This window comes from Crinia signifera, chromosome 5, assembly GCF_055691185.1.
Source record: "Crinia signifera chromosome 5, ASM5569118v1, whole genome shotgun sequence".
In the NCBI taxonomy this organism is placed as follows: domain Eukaryota; kingdom Metazoa; phylum Chordata; class Amphibia; order Anura; family Myobatrachidae; genus Crinia; species Crinia signifera.
Genome location: NC_139221.1, coordinates 62,897,043 through 62,919,342, shown reverse-complemented (window position 1 = coordinate 62,919,342; position 22,300 = coordinate 62,897,043).

Below are 22,300 nucleotides of genomic sequence, written 5' to 3'. Positions count from 1 at the left end.
TTGAGCAGTACTGGTAAATTAATCTTCAGGTCCTACACTGGATATAATAAATATTAAGTGTTTATCACATTTTCTGTATAAATCAGACTAAGGGGGTGATTCTACACTGCTGGCTAAGCTGCTTAACGCTGCACGCCATCTGGTCTAATGCCCCCCCCCCCCACCGCTGAATCCCCAAGGTAATATGCGAGGGGATATGTATGAGAACGCATCCACTCGAATCCAGCCGCTACCAGAAGAAATTATTTCTCCTGCCTTCACAAATAAAAGTCAGTCTAAACTTTCAAAAGTCTGTCTGAACTGACTTTTATTATGAACGCCAGGAAGAAGACGGGGCGGATGATGGGGCATCACAGGACATCAGCCGTCCACCCCCTGGCAGGCATCATCGCGTTTCGACTCCTGCTGGAGTCTTTTTCAAGACAATATACATCACTTGAGACCTTTAACCCCTTCCCGACATTTGACGTACATTTACGTCATGGTCGGGATGTACTTCCCGACACATGGCATAAATGTACGTCATGCCATTAAACTGTCACCGCGTCTATAGATGCGGTGACAGAGGGACGATGTCTGCTGTCCCTGACAGCAGACATCTTCCCTCATTGCCCAGGGGGGGCAGCGATGCCCCCACCTATCGGCGATCGCTGTGATTGGCTGTTCAATGTGAACAGCCAATTACAGCGTTTTCTGTGTACCGGCGAATAACGTTCGCCGGTGACACAGGGATCGGTGGTGATTGGTGCTGTTAAGTACAGCACCAATTACCACCGGGTGTAAGGGTGTCACTGGTGGTCACCCCACCTCACCCCACCTGCCCCCAAAGGCTGTGATTGGTCCGTCGGACCGACGGACCAATCACAGCCATTACACCTCAAATGAAATAACGGAGACTGCCCTGCAGCCGCCATTCCGGTCAGGAACAGCGTGCAGAGCGGTCTCCGTGCCCATCTGTGCCTATACTGACCTGATCAGCGTTGGTGGCATCCGTGCTGCCAGCTCCTGCTGTGACTTCCTGGTGCTTGTGCTGCTGGTGCTGCTGCTGCTGCTGCAGCAGCGTCATTGTGTCAGAGATTTAAATTGTGTGATATAATTTTGTATCTGCTGCCCCCTGCTGCCCCCCTTTTGTGCTGATCAGTGTAAACTAACTGTTCAGCATTTTTTTTGGGGTGCAGGGTTTTTTTTTTTATATATACCCTGTCAGGTTGCACCCACAGTTGTGTGCCTGCTGCCCCTCACTGCTAATCAGTGTTGCATCACTGATCAGCAGTTTTTTTTTTTTTGAGGGTGCTGTGGGGTTTTATTTTTTATTTTTTTTTACACCCTCGGTGATTTTGTGGGTGTCCTGTGCCCGCTGAGCGCTGATCAGTGACTTACATCACTGATCAGCATTTTTGATCTAATTTTTTTTTTTTGGGATCAAATTCCTGTTGTCTTTGACTCATCAGAAGTTTTTTTAATTTTTTTTTTTTTGGAGGGTGCTGTGGAGTCTTTTTTTAAATTTTTTTTTACACCCACGGTGCTTTTGTGGGTGTCCTGTGCCCGCTGAGCGCTGATCAGTGACTTACATTACTGATCAGCATTTTTGATCTAATTTTTTTTTTTTGGGATCAAATTCCTGTTGTCTTTGACTCATCAGAAGTTTTTTTTAATTTTTTTTTTTTGGAGGGTGCTGTGGAGTCTTTTTTTAAATTTTTTTTTACACCCACGGTGCTTTTGTGGGTGTCCTGTGCCCGCTGAGCGCTGATCAGTGACGGACGTTACTGACCAACATCTGTGCTCAATTTTTGGCGCAGGAGCTTTTTTTTTTTCTTTTAACTTACACGTGTTAAAGCACTACATACACACTACATACCCCCCGTGTTGAAATAAAGTTTGTACCCCCCCCCTACACTATACACGCCTACACAAAAATAATAAAAATGTCCCAATCATCGCAAAGACTGTTTTCAGCGGAGGAGGCATATGCCCTTATTGCCTCTGACACTGACACAGCCAGTAATGCAAGCGATGAATTTGCATTCGCCTTAAGCTCCTCTTCCTCCTCTAGTGATGAGGGACCCCCTCAAAGACGCCCCCGTAGAGCAGCTGAGACCCCCCCCCCCAATGATTGATCTCGTATGGACCCCACCACCAGACAATTTTGAGCCCCAGGTTCCTGAGTTTTTGGCCAACCCAGGAATCCAATTTGATACTACAGGCCTCAAAGAAATTGACTTTTTCAAAGTCTTTTTCTCTGATGATTTTATAAATTTAATGGTGGACCAAAGTAATTTATATGCCCAGCAGTTTATTGCCCAAAACCCCACGTCATCATTTGCTAGGTGGACCCCTGTAGATGCAGTAGAGATGATGACGTTTTGGGGTCTGGTGTTACATATGGGCATAGTTAAAAGGCCAGAAATTAGGCAATATTGGAGTACAGATGTTCTGTACAGCACCCCACTTCATCGTATGGCCATGACCCGGACTCGTTTTGAGACGATCCTTAAATTTTTGCATTACAACGATAATGCACAGTGCCCACCCAGAGATGATCCCACCTTTGACCGGCTATTCAAAGTCAGGCCGGTCATTGATCATTTCAGCACCAAATTTGCTGAGATGTACATCCCCCAAAAATTCATTTGTGTAGACGAGTCACTTATACATTTTAAAGGAAGGGTTAAATTCCACCAGTACCTTCTCAATAAGAGGGCAAGGTATGGCATAAAAATGTATAAGCTGTGCGAAAGTACCTCAGGGTACACCCACAGGTTTAGGGTATATGAAGGGAAGGACACAAGAATTGAACCGCCAGAATGCCCCCCCCTCCCTCGTAGGTGTTAGTGGAAAGATTGTCTGGGATTTAGTGCACCCCTTCCTGGATAAGGGTTATCACCTCTATGTGGATAACTTTTACACCAGCATCCCCCTGTTTAAGGCCCTTGGTTCAAGAGGTACAGCAGCTTGCGGTACTGTGCGCAAGAACCAAAGAGGCCTCCCAAAAACGCACGTTGCCCAATTACTGAGAAAGGGTGAAAGCAGGGGAATATGCACCGAAAATATGTTGTTGGTCAAATATAAGGACAAGAGGGATGTCCTTATACTGACAACAATTCACGGAGACAGTACCACCTCCGTCCCTGTACGAGGTACCAGTACCCACACCTCAAAACCTATTTGTATCCTAGATTACAATAAGTACATGGGCGGAGTGGATCTTTCAGATCAGGTACTGAAGCCGTACAGTGCCCTGCGGAAAACAAAAATATGGTATAAGAAGCTGGCCGTGTATATCACCCAGATGGCACTGTATAACGCTTACGTACTATTCCGTTCTACCAGCCAGACGGGGACATTTATGCACTTTCAAGAGGAAGTCATAAATGGCCTAATATTTGGGAACCAGCAGGCTGAGGGCCCCAGTACTTCTAGTACTGGCCCCAGTACTTCTAGTACTGGCCCCCGTATTGTATCAGGGCAGCATTTTCCTAACGAAATCCCCTCCACTGGAAAAAAGGGCAGGACACAAAAAAGGTGCAAAGTTTGCTATAAAAAGGTAATACGAAAGCAAACTATTTTCCACTGTGAAACTTGCCCCGACAAACCCGGCCTATGTATGAAGGAGTGCTTTAAAATATACCACACATCTATGGATTATTAGGTTCATAATTTCACCGTGCTTCGGGGGTCTTGCTAATGCGACATAGCACCCACCATTCATTCCACCAGAATGTGTGCTGCAAAATCCAAATATCACTCCTTCCCTTCTGAGTCCTGCCATGCACCCAAATGGTATTTTTTGGTCACATATGAGGCATTGCCGTACTCTGGAGAAATTGGGGCACAGATTTTGGGGTGCTTTGTCTCCTTCATTCCTTGTGAAAATGAAAAATTTTGAGCCAGAACTGCATTTTTGTGTAAAAAATGTAATTTTTCATTTTCACAGCCCAGTTGTACCAAAATTGGTGAAACCCCTGGGGGTTTGAAATGTACACTATACCCCTAGATGAATTCCCTGAGGGGTGTAGTTTGCAAAATGGGGTCACTTGTGGGGGGTTCCACTGTATTGGTGCTTCGGGGGTCTTGCTAATGCGACATAGCACCCACCATTCATTCCACCAGAATCTGTGCTGCAAAATCCAAATATCACTCCTTCCCTTCTGAGTCCTGCCATTTTTTGGTAACATATGAGGCATTGCCGTACTCGGGAGAAATTGGGGCACAGATTTTGGGGTGCTTTGTCTCCTTCATTCCTTGTGAAAATGAAAAATTTTGAGCCAGAACTGCATTTTTGTGTAAAAAAATGTAATTTTTCATTTTCACAGCCCAGTTGCACCACAATTGGTGAAACCCCTGGGGGTTTTAAATGTACACTATACCCCTAGATGAATTCCCTGAGGGGTGTAGTTTGCAAAATGGGGTCACCTGTGGGGGGGTTCCACTGTATTGGTGCTTCGGGGGTCTTGCTAATGCGACATAGCACCCACCATTCATTCCACCAGAATCTGTGCTGCAAAATCCAAATATCACTCCTTCCCTTCTGAGTCCTGCCATGCACCCAAATGGTATTTTTTGGTCACATATGAGGCATTGCCGTACTCGGGAGAAATTGGGGCACAGATTTTGGGGTGCTTTGTCTCCTTCATTCCTTGTGAAAATGAAAAATTTTGAGCCAGAACTGCATTTTTGTGTAAAAAATGTAATTTTTCATTTTCACAGCCCAGTTGTACCACAATTGGTGAAACCCCTGGGGGTTTGAAATGTACACTATACCCCTAGATGAATTCCCTGAGGGGTGTAGTTTGCAAAATGGGGTCACTTGTGGGGGGGTTCCACTGTATTGGTGCTTCGGGGGTCTTGCTAATGCGACATAGCACCCACCATTCATTCCACCAGAATCTGTGCTGCAAAATCCAAATATCACTCCTTCCCTTCTGAGTCCTGCCATGCACCCAAATGGTATTTTTTGGTCACATATGAGGCATTGCCGTACTCGGGAGAAATTGGGGCACAGATTTTGGGGTGCTTTGTCTCCTTCATTCCTTGTGAAAATGAAAAATTTTGAGCCAGAACTGCATTTTTGTGTAAAAAAATGTAATTTTTCATTTTCACAGCCCAGTTTTACCAAAATTGGTGAAACCCCTGGGGGTTTGAAATGTACACTATACCCCTAGATGAATTCCCTGAGGGGTGTAGTTTGCAAAATGGGGTCACTTCTGGGGGGGGGTTCCACTGTATTGGTGCTTCGGGGGTCTTGCTAATGCGACATAGCACCCACCATTCATTCCACAAGAATCTGTGCTGCAAAATCCAAATATCACTCCTTCCCTTCTGAGTCCTGCCATTTTTTGGTCACATATGAGGCATTGCCGTACTCGGGAGAAATTGGGGCACAGATTTTGGGGTGCTTTGTCTCCTTCATTCCTTGTGAAAATGAAAAATTTTGAGCCAGAACTGCATTTTTGTGTAAAAAAATGTAATTTTTCATTTTCACAGCCCAGTTGCACCACAATTGGTGAAACCCCTGGGGGTTTTAAATGTACACTAAACCCCTAGATGAATTCCCTGAGGGGTGTAGTTTGCAAAATGGGGTCACCTGTGGGGGGGTTCCTAACTTTTAGCATCTTATAGTGCCTAGAAACCTACATGGTGCCTAAAAAATAATCTCATAAAAAGGAGGCTCCAAAATCAAGTAGGTGCTCCTTCTATTATGAAGCCTGTGGTTTGGTCAACGTGCACACTAGGGCCACATATAGGATATTTATGAAAACAAAAGAATTGGGGGAGTCAATTTTTAGTCACATTTCTCTAGTAAAATCTACTGTGTTCCTTAGAAAAATGTATTAAAATTGAAAATCTGCTAAAAAAATGAAATTTTGAAATTTCACCTACACTTTGTTTTAATTCCTGTGAAACACCTAAAGGGTTAACAAACTTCCAAAATGCTGTTTTGAATACTGTGAGGGGTGCAGTTTTGGAATGGCATCATTTATGGGGGTGTCTCACATACAAGTCCCTCAAAGTCACATCAGAACTGAACTGGTCCCTAAAAAAATCAGTGTTTGAAATTTTCTTGAAAATTTGAGAATTTGCTATTCATATTTTAAGCCTCCTAGTGTCCAAAAAAATTAAAAGGAGGTTGAAATAATGATGGAAACATAAAGTATACATATGGTCTATGTTAGTTATTAACTATTTTGAGTGGTATGATTATTTGTCTCACAAGCAGAAAATTTAACATTTTGCAAATTGCAAAATTTTCAATTTTTTTATGACATTTTGGTATTTTTCACAAAAAAACACAGACTGTATCGACCAAAATTTACCACTAACTTGAAGTACAATGTGTCACGAGAAAACAATCTCAAAATCACTGGGATAAGTAAAAGCAAAAAAAAGTTATCCCCACTTAAGTGATACATGTCAGATTTGAAAAAAAGGGCTCTGTCAGGAAGGCAAAACAGGCTGCGTCGGTAAGGGGTTAAAAAGACTCCAGCAGGAGTCAAAACGTGTTGGACAGGGATTGAGGTACCATCTGGTTGACTCAGGAGAGAGGTGCCGGGATGTGGGGGACCTGAGACCTGTGATTTGCCCCGGGACAATTTCACATGCGCTATCTGAACTGGCGATCAGTTCCACCATAATACATGTTTTGGACATATCAGCGCCTGATAATAAGTTACTGTATGTATATTTTTTGTCTGCACCATAATCTATCATTGAAATTATTTCATAATATTATTATTATTATTATTATTATTATTATTATTATTATTATTATTATTCTAGGTAGCAGATTTAAAAATAAATTTTTGCTTATTATCCCAGTTAATCCTATAAAGAGACTTTTAGGCATCTGTTGTTAATAACACAGTTTGGATCAATTGGGCTCTTTCCTAATAACATTTAATGATTATTTGCTACTCTATACTCTACTTGGAATAAATCCTTATTGTTTGTCAAAATGGAGCAATGATTGATCTAATTATATCGTTTTATTCTATGTGCTATTCATTTTGCTAAATTTTTAAGCCAGTGTTTAGTAATGACTATAGATGAACAGTTGAATTTCAGAGATTCATCACTGACAGTGAATTCATTTGAAAACCATTAGCAATTTGTTTGATGAATAAATATTGCTAACAACATAATCATGCCAATTGTTGTGCATGGAATTTAATCAGGAAACATCAATACAGTATATATAGTACACGTCTATAACCAAATAGTACAAGTCTATAGCCTTGTAATAGGAGAATTCCGATCTGGCGAAAAAAAACAGCTTATTGAATAGGTCAGAACCCCGTCCGACCTATTCAAGTCGGAAACTGCCATCTTTCCGACAAGACGGAAATTCCGATAACAATTGCATATACCCCTATATGGGTTGACAAAAACCATGTTTGTATACAATCGCCAATGTTCATGCAAGTGAGCTCTTGTCTGCAGATTTGCCTGAGCAACAACGCGTGTGGTACAGGGGTTCGACAGTCATTAGCCCGACGTCGGGATCCCGACTGGCCGGACTCAGACAGCATGGTGAGTGCAACTGAGCCCCTTGCGGGCACGGTGGCTCTCTACACTCTCCACCTATTCTATTCTCCCTCTATGGGGGTCGTGGATCCCCACGAGGGAAAATAGCAGATGGCCTTCGGTTACCCGGCTGTCTGTGTTTTGACAGTCGAGATCCCGACGTCGGGTAAATGCCTGTCGGGATCCCGACTGTCGGGACCCCGTCCGGCAACCGCAACAACCGCACTGCGCGTGTGTTAAGGTACTTTTGTGATCACACTCGTACTGAGATTTTTATTGTATTGTGATTTACAGGAAGGAACCATTTTGGATGGTAACTGGGAGTAGCAAAGAAAATGCAGGGGTGCCATTTCGGGGTATGTATCTGCCGCCAGCTGTAATCATGCATGTAGGGAAACCAGTATGGCTACTGCAGCAGGCAGTTGTAGTAACCTTAGGGTACCCGAGCTGTTGGTTTTCCTCATTCTTGTGTATTGTCTGCTTATGTGTACCCAGTTGCAAATGATTTTTCGATGGCTCCAGTGGGCATCTATCTTCTTTTCTGCAACCGCATTTTAAGCCCTTGCGATTGTGCGCTGCAGTGTGCGTGCATGCGCAGAATAGCCAAAAATTGCTATGTGATTTTCGCTATTCTACAACTCATGTTGGATTGCCCCCGTAGATTGGTATTGTCAGGGCTATTTTTGTGCAGGCTCCAGCAGGAACTGAGGCCCTTATTCTAGTTCACTCTTTCTAACTAAATATTTCTTAGATGGACAAAACCATGTGCACTGCAGGTGAGGCAGGTGTAAAACCCCACCCAAATCTAATTATCTCTGCACAAGTAAGACCTGCCTCACCTGCAGAGCACATGGTTTTGTCCATCTAAGAAATATTTTGTCAGAAAGAGTGAACTAGAATAAGGGCCACAGTTCCTGCTGGAGCCTGCACAAAAATAGCCCTGAGTATTGTACATGGATTTCTGTGTTTAACATTCTCTGCGTCATCTTAGTTTTTTGGAATTGTTTATCAAATTATATCTATTTTAATTCGTTAGTGCATTACCATATTTATTTTCCTGAAAGTATTGTTTATTTTTCCATCATGTCAGTATTTTAAAATAATTACAACATGTTCTCTAGTTCTCAGCTATTTACTTTCTATTATTCTTCTCCGGCGTTAATGATTCTTTATGTATTTTTAATTGTATTATTTGTTAATATAATTTAGTAATGTTCCAGTTCTCATTTCTCCAATCCTATATCTCAGTTTAATGATAGATATATTGGTTTCTTTCTTCTAAAGTGGCAAATTTCATTAATTTCTTTTAAATTATTTCAGAAAAAAAGTATGATATGAATGTTATGATGTTTAATGTGAGTAAATGCTTCTGGTATTCTTAGAGAGGAGGATGCAAGTGTAAAATCTCCATCTGGGCCCCTCCTTTTAAGCCAGCATATTGTAAGCTCCATTGGAGCAGTGAATGTTCAAATATTCTATGTACAGCGCTGCGGAATATGTGTTGCGCTATACAAGAAACTTTTAATAAATAAATGCAGAGTGTAAATTCATCTAATATATGCTATAGGTAATGTGGTCTGAGTGGAAATCACCACAGGACTCTAAAAAGCTTCTGAAGTGTGTTTTTACTACCCATACTGAACAATATTTGCAGTAGCACTTCCTGTATAACAAAATCTTCCTGTGTTACAAATGCTTCCTGTATGAATTGGATGGCAATGATGCAATACAGCCACAGTATACTTCTACACTAAAGTCAGATTTTAATCAATTTCAAATGTATCTAAATCTTGCTAAAATTGCGTTGTGTTTCAGGGGATAAATTGCACGTTTACTGACAGACACATTTTTTATATTGATTGTTAAATGTTGGTACAGATGTGTCTACATACATCTAGCCTCAATACATCACACAGTGGGAAATATCTGGCACGAGGGAGCTGACAAGTCCCGTTGAACTCTGCCTGCGTCAGGCATTATTTTTTAAATGAAATTGCATATTATTCACAACATGATACAGCTCCTGTAGGACGCACTAGGGGAATGTTCTGATTCATTTGGTAGGCAAAACATGTATATCTGTGTGTGATTGAGCATCGTAGCACTTTATAACAGGATTCTGAGACTAACCCCATTTTTGGCAAAAAAGACGCAGGATGTACTGTATGAGGATACATCTGTAACTGTGAATTTTAGCCCCGGGAACTCAATTAATATCAACTTGTATTAAATTTACTCCTATGCAAATGGAAATGTATGTAAAACATCTTCGTTTTTTTTTTGCTCTTGGGTGTTAAATCCTCTAAATTTCTTTAAGTTTTAGCTGTATGCTGTTTGAAACTTAAAGAAATGTTTGGAACATGTGACTGGCAAGTTGAAAGCCCATTAATGGCATCCTTAAACATAGCAATTTGTTTTAAATATAATTTTCATATCACTTACATATTGTACCAACGTTGTCTCTACATCATAATTAGTTAATAATGCAAAAACACTACTAGACATGTTGTATAGCAAAACAACCAGCAAGGACATGGGAATGATGTACTCACAAAAAAGGTGCACACCAGAGGCATAGGCTATAAAGGGCACTGCTTGTGAGAGCTTACAATATAAAGGGAGAGACCAATTCTTAGGCAACAGGAACAAGAAGGTTTACATGGTAGCTGGTAGTTTCTAAACAAGTATTATCAGAAGAGTGTCATGTCTGAGGGGTGGCCTTGGGCTGGAGCTGGAGTATAATGGAAGCTGGGTTCTTTGATAATTTTAGACTGCATAAGAAATGACTAAAGACGGGACTCCACAAAGGAGTAGTGATGAAGTCACTGAAGAGGAGGAGCCAGCAGGTAAGTATAGACTGGCTCTGACTGATGCTGACCAATACAGGAGGCTGCTTGCAGGAGTCACCGTAGGTAAGTATGTTCTGGTGGTTGTCACTAGGGGGGTTCAGTGGAGAGGTTTAGCGATGATGATAAAGGCAACAGAAGGTATCTGACAATGGTGGAGGTATTGATGTTGTCTCTCTGATTGGTGACTGGTAATCGCAGTGAGATTGGTTAACTGACAAGAACTAATTGCAGATAGACTTGAATAGCAGGCTCTATAGATGATCAGCTAGGAACAGGTAACACTGTAGTGAAGGGAGCAATATCCCAATCTGGACACTGGAGGGAATCAGTCGGCAGCAAGGTGGAAAGGCGCAGGTGCAGTAAATAGCAGTAGTAGTCAGGAGCTAGGAATGCTGCTTCTCTAAGGACAACATTGCACTGACTGACTTCTGGGTCCAGCATCTGCCCCTTTATAGGCAGAGAATGCTGATGATAGGCTGCTATGGGATGATGTCAGAGATGGAAGACCAGATCATTGCACTGACCGGGACGCTGAAGCACTCCAGCCGCATCCGTTGGAATGTCATTGTGGGGAACGCTGGCCACGCATCTCCGGCTCAGATCAGGAAGTAGAGTGCTGCAGAAAGATGAAAGGTCTGTGTGCAAGCTTGGTGCAGCACCTGAATGGCAGATAAGTACATCTCAAACCTTGAATCATGACAGAGGTTATATTACCATGAGGTTTTGAAATTTATTTTGAAGAAATTATAGAATAGTCTGGGCAGAAGCAGGAACATAGGGGAAGTATTGGTTGTAGTTAGGGAGGAGGCAAGAGATAGATCTAAGAGGGTAAATGTGAGAGTATCTAGTTATGAGGTCAGATATACAGTATGAATAGGAGTAAGTGATGACTTTATTGGTGAGTACGGGTAGCTTGAATTGGATTTTGAAGGTTATGGGGAAGCAATATAGGAACTTTTTCAAGGAGTGCAGCAAATATGGAAAAGAAAGAACACATTATCAGTCAAGCCACACCAGTATCTAAATAACAGTATCTAATAAAAAGTAGCACTTACCTATTGCACATATAAGTCCCCATCCCATTAGCGCTTACAATCTATTTTTACTGTTATTTTTTGTCGAAGTCAATGAATGTAATGATTTTATGTTGTGGATGGAAATCACAATACAGTTGAAATTCACTATTGTCCACGATGTATTGCGCATCGATAAAGACCCCCTCTCGGCTCTCTCGACATGCAACTCAATTAAACTATTTAGCCAACGGTCTGCTTGTTCAGCGGGTCCCGATGACATCACTCAACTATATAATTTACCAATATCTTTCAGTGTGTACACTCAATTCCTTACCCTCAACCGATATTGTATACTATATCGGTCACGATGCGAGTTGTGTAATGTGTGTGGGGCTTAAGGACCAATGGAGAGAGACAAGAAAAGAAGTTTTGAGGCAACGGGCAGTAGCGCACGCAGGGGGGGTTACCGAGTACCCGGAAACCCCCCCCAGGAGTCTAAGGGACCAAGGCAGAAAGCTGAGGGTCCCCTCTTTCCAGGAGTACAATAATTTTTAAAATCGGACCTTGGGAACCGGAGATATCTGACTTCAAATCAGTGGTCCCCATCCAAGCCTGTTAATTGCACTTCCCAGTCAGATGTTTCAGGTTCTGTCTGACTAAGAGTTTTTCTGAGGGCATTTTCCAAAAGCTGGGACTCTCTACCTTTGAATGACACTAGTAGCTTGTCTTTCCTTTTCCCAGAACCAGAGATATCAGCCTTCCAGCAGCTGGTTACTGCTCCAGCTCCACACACCTTGTATGTTGTTTTATATACTCGTTGGCAGATTGCTCTGCCTCCTGAACTCTGATCCCCTAGTCCCCAATAGCATTTGGTAGGTGGGATTCTCTCGTTTTTTTAATTCCATTAAAATCTAAGAAATCTATTTCTGGGAACTGGAGATATCTGCAGTCAAGCAAGTTGTCCTCCCACCACAAAATTAGGAATAATAAGCCCACTCCACTATACACCCCTCCTCTGCATATTAAACATCCTCTACCACCCTGGAAGTTATGTATCTGGGCCCCCTAATTCAGCCCAATGCCCCCTTATCCCACCATCTGTACAGTAAAGGGGTAATTAGTGGAAATTACTGATCCAGGCCCTACATGCTGAGCGGTTGATATAATACCCCCTACCAGCCGTGGGACATCAAAGCATATACTAGGTCACCTAAGTGTCCATCTCCGTGCTTTGCTCCGCCCCTCTGGAAACCCCCTTCTGAAAATCCTGTGTTTGCCCCTGATGGAAATGGGGTAGACAGCAATTAAGGGAATAACTTAAGGAGGAAATGGAAAGAACTAATTTTCAGCAATTGAAGAACTAAGCCTTGGTAGGTTCATAAAGAGGAGATAATGCAACTAACAAGAGAAGACTTATTAATGAATAGTCCCTATTTTACTTTTAATGCAGGTGGTAAAGTTGAGTACAAGCTCAGAGTTCACTAAATAATGAAAGTAGCTACACAGATACAGGCTTATTTGGAAACGACAATAGGTTTACATGGTGATAGTGAACACAGTCGTATAACAAAGAATGTAGAAATGTGTTAAAGAATTGGAGCAATATTTTTTCCAGTGGCTCGCTGTGCTTCTGGAATACTTATGTGGAAATTCTATTTGCAATGTCATGGCTGGAGTATCGCTAGAGAGGCTGTAATATGACTTACATACATACTGTACTCATACATATTTTATTGAACATTATGGATCTGAAACAAAGTTCAGTTGTACATAAGCAGCAAATGTGTGTATTGTACGTGCATAGAATCAGCTGTTGTATGCTCCTGGTTTATGCCAGACATACAGTACATTGCATAGACACATGATTATACTGAACAGAATGTTTTGTTTGCAACCTACAAATTTAATATTAGGTGTCAATAAAACTTTAAATATTTCACCACTACATCAGAAGAAACTCCACATCAAGCATATAAGGAAAACATTTTCTTTAAATGCTCACACAAAATACTGGCATCGATCAGTGTCAGTAGTATATTCATAAACAGCCAATAACAAGCAGTACTGTATTGTGGTGCTGCAGTAACCACCAAACTCATGCAATAAGTAAAGGAGTATATACTGTACTGCAGACATCTTCTCATGTTTCATGGCATTAGTCACCAGAGATATGATACCTGTATAAAGCAACGCTAAATAGTGTACTTCTCATACTGTATAAAGGTGCCCATACACGGTACAATGGTGCTGTGCGATGCGATGCACGCTTCCGTGGGCATCCCATCGCACAGCACATAAAGTCTGTGCAGCCAGTGCTTTTAGTACTAGATTGCATCGTATCTAGAACAAAAACCACGGTGCTGTAGCACATTGTATGCTTTTTGTACTAGGTGCTATGCAATCTAGTATTAAAAGTTCATTGCACCGTGTATGGGCACCTTAAGGCAATTTTAGGAGAAAACATATTGGTTTCTCCCTTCCTGGTGTATGGTATGGTACCCTTCCTGGTTTCTTATTTGAATTGTGAGCTATAGAGAGGTGTCCGGTCTTTTGGGGTTTTTTGTGTTTCTGCTCATCAGCTGAAGCAAGAGAACTGGCTAGGATCTGAGAGCTAGAGAGGACTCAGGACAGAGGCACAGAGTGTAACATGGCAGTGGCTTTCACCACTGGGGAGTTTGGACTTAGCTGACCCCAATGTGCTGGTTGGGGTCCCCTGCCTGGGTCTCTCAGAACTGATGCCAGAATATCTCTGGTGACTAAGGTGGGTGTAGATATAGTGTTGACATCTGGTAGGTAACACCAGGGTGTGGTCCGCACCGCCCTTGTGACAACCCTGGAAAAACCCAGGGAAGCAAGTTACACTTGGAATGCTCGTGTGCTGAGCTAAACCCAGCATGCTGGATATACTTGGAATGTTGAGCACCCAGTGAGATTTATTCACTAAGGGGGCCGAATTCAGACTAATTCCAATTTGGTCCTGTTTCGATGGTTGGGGGGGGGGGGGGGCGGGTCAAAAAAAAGGATGGAAGTGTCTGAGAAATGCTGTTAGGGGAGTGTGTGTGTGACATCAGTAGCAGGCCGGATATGTCTGTATTCATTGCAGCCACAGAGTAAGTCCTGGGCTACATGGAAGCTGCTATGATTTGTGTCCAGTGGTAAAATCATTCAATGGTGAGCCTGTTACAATGGTTTTTATACATTTTCACTTGGGTGTGAATGTATGTGAAAATATCACGGGCCTGTGATCGTCTGCAAATCCAATTGCAAGAAGCGCGCCATCAAACAATTCATCCACTGTGCTTAGTCCAGGACTTACTCAGTGGCTGCGATAGATAGAGGCTGTCCGGGCCGGAGCTCACATCACACGCCTTCCCCTGAAATGCCTGGGCATGCCTGCGCTTTCCCTGATACTCCCAGAAAACGGGCTGTTAGCACTGCTAAACGTTCCTGTCAATCAACTTGCGTACAGGCTGCAATAAAAAGTAGCAAGATCATTTCTATACATTATAACTATTTACGCCAAATTTTAGATCATGATCATATAAGCTCAGGTATGAAAGCATGGACCTTAGTGATGCCCTCACTGACATGCGGCCAACTGGTTAAGACCTTACAAACATCTAGAAAATTATTACCGGCCATGCAATATCAAGAGATGTTCCTGAACATCTTCCATAAGGCCTATTTTTCCCCACACCGTCAATTCCTAGCTGGGATGACAGGGTCGGCGGCCTGCCCACATTGCCACGACAAGGAAGCGGGTCTTTATCACTATTTTTGGAGTTGCCCTCTACTAAAAACTTTCTGGCTTAAGGTCAGGAAGTTTTCTCTTGACCACTTGGTAAATTACATTCCTTTCACGGACCAATGGGCCATTTTCGGAATAATGCCAGAGGGCCAAAGAGTGGCTAGGGGATGTAAAAGAGTCCTATTAATTATAAGCGCTGTGGCTCGGAAAGCTGTACTGCAGACATGGATCGACACCACACCCCCTACCCTGAGACTTTTTCAGGAAAAACTGTACCATGTATTTAATATGGATTGGATTGAGTGCCTTCTAGAGAAAGATAAGCGAACAGCAAAATTCTTTAATACATGGGAGAGCTATATCTCAACATTATCCCTTGAGATAAGAGTGAAGCTGCATGACTCCTTTAAGGGCACTCAATGGTATATTATGAGAATGATTGCTGGGGACCCACCCATCGAGGTCTCGTAGCAGTACTACAGGAGAGGGGGACCCCTTTGTTGGCTCCTACACCCTGAGCCGCTCTTCTAGACAAAGGGGGCTTGGCTGGGGAAACCGTCAAATCTCTCTATGTTTCCTATGATATATGGGAAACTGGACACTTTGCGAAACATACCTGTTTGAACATAAAAATCAAGTGGGATCCGTTATATAATACCTGTTTCTTTTCCTTATTGAATTTTTATACTGTTTATCTTTACGAATAATAACTTTGTACTGTATGAACATTTGTTATCTGCAATTTGAAATATGTTTATGCAACTGGATGTATTGAATAGTGTTTTAAAAAAAATATTATTATAAAAAATAAAAAAAAAAAGTAGCAAGATTGTATGATCGCAGGATGGCCTCACGCATGCATACGAGGGACGCATGTACAGTCTATCGATATTAACTAGACCTGCAGTTTTACAGCCATGCAATCAAGTCTGAATTAGGCCTATTACTTTCATTGAAAAAATGTGAAATGGATCCCAAATAACGTGTTATAACATGGCTGACAATTCCTAGGCTGGGTGATTATCAGTAGACTGCGCAGCTCCGGCCCCAATTCGACTGATTCTATCACAGTGACGAGTAGTGCCTGGGCTACACACAGACTGCATACAGAGGAAAGATAATTAGATGGTTAACGAATGGATTTGCAGATAATCGCATAGGCAGCAAATTTTTGCAAGCCCTGCTTAGCAATTTTCAGGCTTACCAGGGTGAGATTTCCCTCTGGCAGGGCTGTATATACCCGAGCAGGGCTCCAAAAATTATCAGCCCAGCGATCAGGTCTGAATTAGGCCCAATATCATGAACACTATTGTTCGATATATACACGCTGAACGATATCGTTAATGATATTGTTTAGTGATGTCACACTAGCCCCATGCTGAACATTGACTTTGGGTGATAACAATAGTGTACAATGATCTGCACGATAATATCGCTGTTATTGTGCATATTGTTTAAAAATATTGCAGTGTGTAAGCCCCTTAGTACTGGTGAATATCACCTCCTATGTGCAATGTACAGTATAAAAAGGTATTACAAAAGAAAGAAAGGAAAACACACAAATGCCACAAAATGAAACATTATATTCTTTGTTGTGTAAAAACTGCATAGGACTTCAATGTACTGTATAATTAGGCAAAATTACAACTTCTAGCATAAAGAGAAGTCGGAGCACCATAAGTAATTACATCCCAAAGTATCTATTTGTATAACAGTGAACAATGTTGCATGAATGGATATTTGTTCATGTCAACCATTGTTTTGAAGTGGAGTAAATCATTTTACGACATCTTTTGTATTTATTTGTTATTCTTTCCTTGTGCTAGCAGTTGGGGATTGTAACGTGTTACGCAAATATATATCTACCATCTATATCCTTTGACGATAAGGTTTAATTACAAGACCTTTTGTCATACAGTACATTTCACATCACTTGTATTATGTATATTATGTACAGTTTATGCAAATTTTACCACATAAAACTCAAATGTACAAACTTAACTCCTTATGAGCCTTATTATCCTTATCAGCTCCTAACTGCCATGTTACAGGCTTTGGGCCAGATGTATTATAGCGGCACTTACCGCACCGCTATAACACTTTCTGCTTTGCCTCATTAACGAGACGAAGCAGCTAGGGACTACGACAAGATGTATTAACATCTTGTCTGCCGAAGCGAGGGAGCACAAACTTCCCCCTCCAGGCAATCTACTCTTGAGGAGACCTGAGTGCATAAACTCACACTGACTGGCTGTCTCCTTCCCTCTGGCCGGCTGTACTGAGCTGGCAGCAGGGACCCCGCTGTCCCTGTTGTGGGGATAGGGCTTTGCCACTCTGCAGCTGTCGAAGTGGATAGCAGCAGGGGTGGCGCAATGGTCAACGCTACTGACCGTTGATACATTTGCCCTGCATATCGGCCTGCTATCATTTAGAAAGCATTGCCGATATGGATAGGGGCGTATAGCGCCTCTGTCATTTAGCACACCCCAGCTCCTTCATATATGGGGGAGAAGCTGTATTAGTGCACATAACGCCTTCTCCCCATAGCGCACCTTAATACATCTGCCCCAATGTTTGAAAATCAGAATAAGGAGCTAGTTGGGTGGCACTTTGGGGTAAAGGTATCAAAGTGCACATAGGGGGGCAGATGTATGAAGCAGTGAGAAGGGAGAAGTGAGCCAGTAGAGAAGTGGCCCAAGGCAACCAATCAGCACTGAAGTAGCATCTGTAAATTGCATAGTATAAAATCATACAGAGCAGCTGATTGGTTGTCATGGGCAACTTCTCCTCCCTTCTTCCTTATCACTGCTTCATACATATGCCTCTTTGTTCCTTTAATGTCAGGTCCAGCTTAATGGCATTATTGCAGTGAAATTGGTACACGTTTCGGCAACATGTATTAGCAATCCAGGAGCACGTTATCTCACACTAATGATGATCCATGTCCTCCACCCTCACCTCTCTTTTTTGGTGAGTGCTGTAGTACTGCATTAGTGCCTTCTATTTCCCTCCCAGTGGCCCCTGCTTCTTAGATCCAATGCAATGACACATACAGTAATTTGTTCTACATTTGTAAACATTCTACATATATTCAAAGTGATGATTAAGAGACGTTCTTCTATGTGGAATCATGACATGGAATGCACATCCAGAAATAGCATTATGCAGTACCCTTATTTTGTGGCTCTGCGTGAAAGGGTCCCTGAAAAAAGTCTGGGCTTGTTGACCCAGAAATTCAACCCGGGTAGATTGTAAATTTGGGTCCCAGGAAGGATCTGGATTATGTTCAGTGGGAATGCATAACCTGGGTCATTCAGGGGCAAGCGTAGTATTTTTCAGGGGTGGGTTCCAAAAAAAAAGAAAAAAAAACACATTGCTAAGCTCACCCCGTTCTTGGGCAAATTTGTCTCGATTTGCTGGTCTATTGGGAGGAGGAGGCAGGATGACAGGATTCTAATGGCATCTCAACATATTTGCCACCACCCCACTGACCTTCATATCATGGAAAATAGCCGCTAGGGGTGGGGCTTTGTAATATCATACTTGTTTTCTCTCTTCTCTCCATGGGGATTTCTGGGTAATTAGAAACCACCCCCCTCTTTTGTGCGCCATTGTCATTGGTGCTTGGAGAAGATGCCATTTCCAAGAACTGGAAGAGGAGAGGCACCGGAAATAACATGGGTCCAGTCCTGCCTACACTGTGAATGGGTTACAACAAGCTGCTGTGACACGTCTTAAAACCTGTGACCTGGGCTGCACTTGTGATTTTAGTCTGAAGAGGTATTAATGATTTTTTAATCTTATTGTTTTTACAATATGCTTGTAGGACTAGATTTACTTAGTAGCGAGTTTTGCATACTGCACATTCTTGGTTGTTTTGACCCAGGAATTCAAAAGGTCGATAACAATACATACAAAATATGCCTTGATTTGCATTCAATATTAATGACAGTTTAAATTTTTAGGTAAAAACTGCAGAGGATCAATACCTTGCTAAAGCTGTCACTGGGTAAATCTAGCCTGTAATATCTTTCAAGCCACAGATTCTGAGCAATAATGCTGTTACATCAGTAGGTGCACCTGTGCTGTATTTTCAGATGACATTTCTCTTTTCTTTCCAGTATGTGGATAAGAAATGCAGATATTTATGAGTCAGCTCACTTTGCTCTGTTACCTATTGTAATCGCCCTACATGGCATAGAATTGTGGTGTAATTACATCAATACCTGATAGGATACATATACAATATCTCTAGTTAACCCTTTGAGTGGCAATGTTACTGTGAGAGTTGTTCAAAATATCTGCTAAAAGTACCAACCACACAGCAACTCTTTTTGGGTTTTTCTTTGTGTAATATTTAACTTGACTACAATTAATTGACTTCAGATCACTTGCCGGCAATAACTGAAAAAGTGATTCATATTCCTCGACTACGACGCTGACATTTTTAGTGGATATTTGGCACATCTCTCACAGCAACTCATACACAGAGCCAGATTAAGGTGTAAATGGGCCTGGAGCTGAAAATGATCAAGGGCCTATTATGCGCAATAATAGGGGTTGTGGCCAGCACCTAATAATGTGGGGGGCGTGACCCGTGTTCTGTTTGGGTGGTCTGCTCATGGGTGTGTCTGTATTTGTGTAAATACTTTCAACTAATTATATATGCCTGGAAAAGACAGGGTGCTGGCATAAGAAAAATGCAGGGAGATATATTGGCGGGTGTCCTCCAAAGGTGCACCCGCAGGATGCCGATGTCCTAAGATACTTGTGGGGTGAGGCGGCACTCCAGTCATAAATAAAATACTGAAAGCCGAAACTTGGTAGACAACATTTCAGCACCTTTTATGTGGTCACCTAAGTTTACCACACCTTATACCCCTTATACAAATCATGCAACACAATAGTAACCCCTTATACTGTACTTGCCTCTTACACATTATGCCACATGGAATTAGCCAAAATTCACACTGACTGAGCCAAAATTCACACTATGGCGCATGGTTTGAGTCAAAATTCACGTTATGCCACACAGATTAAGTCAAAATTCACATTTTGCCACATGGATTGAGCCAGAATACACACTACATGTCCAAACAGTGGCCCTCCAGCTGTTGTGAAACGACATGTCCCAGCATGCCTTGACATAGTTTTAGCATTCCCTAATAGCAAAACTGTGGCAATGCATGATGGGACTTGTAGTTTCACAACAGCTGGAAGGACATAGTTTGGACATGCCTGCACTATACTAAACAGATTGAGAAATAATGCACAATATGCTTCATAAATAGGAGCATTGCGCACCAAAGGAGCGCATTAAACATTTACATCATAATGCCCATTACATGTTAGGTCACACACACCATAATGTCCATTACGTATTATGCCAAACACCATAATGCCTATTAAAAATGATGCTACATAAATGTTGCTTACCTACATGTTCATTGCCAGGTGTTCCATGTTCATTGCCAGGGGTTGGATGCTCATTGCCAGGTGTTCCATGCTCGTTGCCATGTGGGATTACATGCTCATTGCCAAGGGGGAATACATGCTTGTGGTAACTGGGGGACAGAGTTTATCGGTAAAGAAAAGAGTGTCTTTTTATGGTGCACCTTAACCCCTTCACGACATTGCCTTTTAAGGTAATTTTTTTTTTTTTTCCTCCTTGCGTTCAAATAAGCGTAACTTTTTTAATTTTCCGGCTATATAGACACATGAGGGCTTTTTTTTTGCGGGACAAGTTGTACTTTTTAATGGTACCATTTACTATACCGTATAATATTCTGGGGAATCAGGAAATAATTCAATGTGGGGTAAAAAGAAAAAAAAACGCAATTCCACAATTTTGCGCTGGTTACGTTTTTTTTGGAGTTCATAGTTCGTTTAAAATGATGGGTTATCTTTATTCTATGGGTCGTTACGATTCCGGTGATACCAAACTTATATAGTTTTCGTTACGTTTTACGACTAAAAAAAAAAATAGAATATGTTACGGTTTTTCGAATTTGCGTCGCGTCGCCATGTTCTGCGGCTTATAACTTTTTTATTTTTCCACCTACGGACCTGGGTGAGGGCTCATTTTTTGCGGGCTGAAGTGTACTTTTTAATTAATACCATTATGGGATATGCGCGACTTTCTGATCTCTTTTAGCTATTTTTTTTTGGGTAGGCGAGGCGACCAAAAAACGTAGTTTTGGCGTTGGGGATTATTTTCCGTTTACGCCTTTAACCGTGCGGGATAACTAATGTTATATTTTAATAGATCGGACTTTTAGGAACGCGGCGATACCAAATATGTTTATTGTTTTTATTTTTTATTTATTTTTATTTGGGAAATGGGGAAAGGGGGGTGATTTGAACTTTTAATATTTTTTTATTTTTTTTTTATTTTTAAACTTTTTTTTTTTTTTTTTTTTACTTTTACTACAAGGCCCCCTAGTGTACTTGACCACTAGGGGGCGCGATCGCCTGTACTAGGTTCAGCCATAGAGCTCTATGGCTGAACGTAGTGATTTTATGCACTTCCTATTACAACCTGCCTGAGGCAGGATGTAATAGGTATGCATACACGGCCAGCACAGGGGTCTACATTAGACCCCTGGCTACCATGGCAACCGATCGGCACCCTCCGATCTCGCTGCGGGGGGCCCCGATCGGCGCCGGAGGGGGGCGCCCCCCCTCCGATCAGCTATTTAAGCACTGCGGGCGCTTTGCCCGCGGTGCTTAAAGGGTTAAACGGCCACGATCGGCGAACTCGCCGCTCGTGGCCGTGAGAGCAGGGACCTGGCTGTAATATACAGCCATTTCCTGCTCTCTTTCAAGCCAGCTCACTCCGTGAGCTGGCTTGATTCACCCGCAACCGACATATGACGTATATATACGTCATATGTCGTGAAGGGGTTAAAAAGACACTCTTTTCTTTACCGATAAACTCTGTCCTTTCCGTGTCTATGGTAGCACACCCTCGTATATATTAAAACTGATTACTGTTATTAATACACTGAGGGTCCATTTCTATATACTAACCTATGTATTTCTGTGCGACTGACTACACCTGTTTTCAGTTCCGTAACTGGGGGACAGCCGCCGCCGGGAAGAAATCACAGCCATTGACAGCCGGGCAGAGAGCAGGGGGCTGCCCGGCTGTATTCAGAGCACTGCAT